Genomic DNA, 4,812 nt, shown 5'->3' with positions numbered 1-4,812 from the left:
TAACGTCAACGGGAACATCAGGAATGATCGAGATGACCCAAATGTTAGAGTGGTAGCACCTTTTGTGTCGGAAGTTGCTCTTTATGATGGGGCGCAACCAACTACGGACAACCTGGCCACAACAATTGCGGTTCCTCAGATACAAGCGGAGACATTCCAGGTTACCAACAACATGCTACACTTGTTATAGAATAAAGGGTTGTTCTCCGGGTCATACATCGAAGACCCACAACAACAACTGAAGAACTTCCTATCAATATGTGTCACTCAAAGACAGCCGAATGTCACCCCTAAGGTAATCAAATTATTACTGTTCCCATTCTCAGTGACGGGGGAGGCTCAAACTTGGCTGAATTCGCTCCCAGTAAACTTTATTGCTACTTGGGAGGAACTAGTCAAGCAGGTCTTAAACAAGTTCTATCCACCCAACAAAACTGTGAAGCAGATTGATGAGATATTGTAATTCAGACAGAAACTGACTGAGACTTTGCAAGAGACCTGGGAGAGATTTAAGGGAATGTTGGTGAAGTGCCCTCACCATGGCATTCCGGATCAGATGCTAGGACAAAGATTCTATATGGGTTTGGCTGACAGTCTGAAGGCCAATGTAGATGCTTCTGTCGGGGGTGCATTCTTGAGCAAAACTTTTACAGAGTGCAAGCTTCTTCTTGACAAGAAGTCTCAAAATTCAGGCTGGATGATGAGAGACACAACACTCACTCCAATAGTGCATTTTATCGCTCTTAACCTAAACAATACACATGCAAAAAACATAGCCACTCTTATGACCCAGATGAGCTTGCTGGCAAAGAAAATCGATGAGATAGGTACGAAACAGGTGCACATTGTGGATACCACAAATGAAGGCTTGTGCACTCCTTGCATAAACCAGTCATATGTGTGGTCGTGGAGTGGAGAGAATGACAACCAGGGATTCAGAGAAGACATGAATTATGTCAATAATTTTGGAGGTCAAAGGCAAAGTGGGCAGCAATGGGGACCAACAGCAAGCCAACCAAACCAGCCACAACATAACCCCAATCCAGGAGGAGAACGACCATAAGGCCAAGTCATGCCTTATCAAAGGCAACGGGGCTATAATCAGCAACACCAGCAACAATTGACCTACCAACCACCTCATTAGTAGCAGGATACTAACATGATCGAAATCGGGGGTATGCTGCAACAACTTATTGGGGCAAATGGAAAGATGCAAGAGAAGTTAGCTGCACATGATTCAGAAATCAAAGGCATTGAAACTCAATTGGGACAACTATCTATGGCCTTGAACAATCGCCCACAAGGAACATTGCATGCAGATACAAACGTTAATCCAAAGGAGCGGAACCTGAATCAGCTCATGGCAGTGAGTCTCAGGAATGGGAGAGATTTAGACAGGGAGCAAGAAGTTGCTCAATCCAAGAGAGAGACAACACCAACCACTCCAGCTACTCTAGTTACATTAGAGACCGATGAGCCGGCAGAGCTCACCGAGGTTGTAATCGAACAAGCACAAGTTGACAAGGGTAAGGAGAAGGAAGGTGAACAACTCCCAGAATAGGTAGTAGAAAAAGCTTCCAGCAAAGAGAAGACACAAAGCAGTAGGTAGAGGTTGATTCCTGCACCATTGCCTCAGAGGTTGGCAAAGCAAAAGAAAGATGATCAATACAGGAAATTCATGGAAATGCTCAGACAAATTCAATTGAATATTCCACTATGGATGCTTTGAGGGAAATGCCAGGGTATGCAAAAATGATGAAGGACCTGATGTCGCGAAAATTTGACTTCCACGACATGTCCACTGTAACTCTGACGCAGACTTGCAGCGTGGTAGTGACAAGACCTACGACTCAAAAGGTGTCTGATTTAGGTAGTTTCATTATCCCATGCACCATTGGGAGTTATGCTTTGCTAAAGCATTGTGAGATTTGGGAGCCAGTATAAACTTGATGCCCTTGGCAATCTATACAAAACTAGGCATTGGCAGAGCTAGACCAATCTCAATGTTGCTGCAACTAGCAGATCGCACAGTGAAAAGACCGAGCAGAATTCTTGATGATGTGCTTGTTCAAGTGGGGAAATTTGTATTCCCTGCAGACTTCGTCATTCTTGACTGTCAGGTGGATGAAGAGATACCAATCATTCTGGGCAGGCCGTTTTTAGCCATTGGGAGAACATTGATTGATTGTGAGACTGGGGAATTAAAAATAAGGTTGAACAATGAATAAATCATATTCAATGTTCAACAATCTATGAGGAGACCCAACGAATTTGCAAATTGCTCACTAGTGGAGGCCGTAGATGTGATACTACAAGAGGAGGATGAGACTATTAATGTCAGGGGTCCGCTAGAAGCTTGCTTGATGAATCTGGGAAATGTGGATGGTGAGAAGTTGGAAGAGTGGGTCATGGCTCTCGAAGGTCAAGGGTTCTGGACAAGGGAACCCCAGTTCGAGCCCCTACACATAGAAGAAAGAACAACACCACATGCAAAACCATCGATAGAGGAGCAACCATAGTTGGACCTGAAACCGCTTCCAGCTCACCTCAGGTACACGTTCTTAGGGCCTAATTCTACTTTACCTGTTGTTATATCATCTGGTTTGCTAGCTGTGCAGGTAGAGAAACTCCTACAGGTGTTACAGGAATATAAGACTGCTATTGGTTAGACCATGGCGGACATAAAAGGTATCAACTTAGCTTTTTGTATGCACAAGATTCTCTTGGAAGAAGGGCACAAACCTTCCAGAGAACATTAACGAAGGTTGAACCCGAATATGAAAGAGGTTGTGAAGAAGGAAGTGATCAAATGGTTATATGCGGGTATCATCTTCCCCATCTGTGACAGCAATTGGGTCAGCCTTGTTCAATGTGTGCCGAAAAAAAGAAGAATAACGGTCATACAAAATGAGAATAACGAGTTGATATCGACTCGTACAGTCACGAGATCGCGGATTTGCATGGACTACCAAAAATTGAACACAGCCACCTGGAAGGACCATTTTCCCTTGCCATTCATTGACCAAATGTTGGACAGGTTGGTTAGGCGATCTCACTTCTGTTTCTTAGATGGATATTTGGGGTACAATCAGATCTCAATCGCCCCCGAAGACAGAGAGAAAACATCCTTCACCTGTCCGTATGACATCTTTGCTTTTCGGAGAATGCCTTTTGGGCTTTGTAATGCACCGACTACATTCCAACGGTGTATGTTAGCCATTTTCACGGACATGGTTGAATACATTATGGAGTTATTTATGGATGATTTCTCTGTGGTGGGGGATTCATTTGAGGACTTTCTTCACAATTTAAGAAGAGTGCTCAGAAGATATGTGGAGACAAATTTAGTGTTGAATTGGGAAAAATGTCATTTTATGGTACAAGAAGGGGTAGTCTTGGGGCATCGAGTGTCCAGTAAAGGAATTGAGGTTGACCATTCTAAGGTTGACATGATTGAGAAGTTGCCACCGCCTACTTCGGTCAAGGCAGTGAGAAGTTTCCTTGGGCACGCCAGGTTCTACAGGCGATTCATAAAAGATTTCTCTAAGATTGCTAACCCTTTATGTAAACTCCTCGAAAAAGATTAGTCCTTTGTGTTTTCTAATGATTGCAGGTTGGCATTTGAGGAGCTGAAGAAAAGATTGGTGACTGCACCCATCATCGTGGCACTCGAATGGGAGCAACTGTTTGAACTCATGTGCGACACAAGTGACTATGCTATATGAGCAGTCTTGGGGCAGCAAAAGGATAAACTGATGCAACCAATTTACTATGCAATCAGAACGCTAAGCGGTGCACAGCTCAATTATACCATGAGTGGAAAAGAGATGTTGGCTGTAGTTTTTGCATTCAACAAATTCAGGTCATACTTGATTAGTTCAAAGGTTATTGTTTATACTGACCATGCAGCAATTAGGTACTTGATAGCAAAGAAGGAGTCAAAACCACGCTTGATTCGCTGGGTTCTTTTGCTACAAGAATTCGATCTGGAGATCCATGACAGAAAAGGGACAGTGAACCAAGTAGCAGACCACCTATCAAGGTTGGAAGGAGCTGAAAGGAAGGTAGAGGTTGAGGATATAACAGAGACATTCCCGGATGAACAGTTACTAGCAGTGACAGTGGAGGATACGTTGTGGTATGCTGATATTACTAATTATTTAGCAAGTGGTATTGTACCTTATGAACTCTCTTCAATTCAAAAGAAAAGGTTCTTTCGCGATTGTCGGTCTTATTATTGGGATAAACCTAGACTATTTAAAATATGTGTAGATAACATGATCCAGAGGTGTATCCCCAAGAAAGATCAACATTCTATTTACAGGCTTGCCATGCTTCACCATACGGTGGACACTTTGGAGGAATTCGGACAGCAGCTAAGGTGTTAGAATCGGGTTTGTATTGTCCAACTCTGTTCAAGGATGCCCACGCTTGGGTGAAAAGTTGCGATGAGTGCCAAAGGACATGCAACATATCTCGGCGTCACGAGATGTTGATGACTACCATTCAAGAGGTGGAGGTGTTTTACATGTGGGGGATTGACTTTATGGGACCATTCGTTAGCTCATATGGTAACAAATACATACTGGTGGCAGTTAACTATGTCTCCAAATGGGTTGAAGCTGTGGCTCTCCCAACCAATGATGCAAAAGGGGTAACAGGCTTTCTAAAAAAAACATCTTCATACGTTTTGGCACCCCAAGAGCTATAATCAGCGATGGTGGAACCCATTTTTACAATAAAGCATTCATACGACTGTTGGAAAAGTATAGAGTTTGTCATAAGGTGACCACCCCTTATCACCTACAGTCG

The 4,812-nt window shown here is 43.3% G+C and overlaps 1 non-coding gene across 1 annotated transcript; it reads right to left on the bottom strand.

Annotated features, from left to right (window-relative positions):
* Window positions 1-439: 439 nt before the first annotated feature.
* LOC142165139 (small nucleolar RNA R71) lies at window positions 440-546 on the bottom strand. The gene has a single exon (XR_012696099.1). It is a non-coding gene; the product is annotated as a small nucleolar RNA R71 (small nucleolar RNA).
* Window positions 547-4,812: the final 4,266 nt, after the last annotated feature.

Source organism: Nicotiana tabacum, chromosome 1, assembly GCF_000715075.1.
Source record: "Nicotiana tabacum cultivar K326 chromosome 1, ASM71507v2, whole genome shotgun sequence".
NCBI lineage: Eukaryota > Viridiplantae > Streptophyta > Magnoliopsida > Solanales > Solanaceae > Nicotiana > Nicotiana tabacum.
Note: the sequence above shows the minus strand (reverse complement) of the source record. Positions and strands in the feature narration are given on the sequence as shown.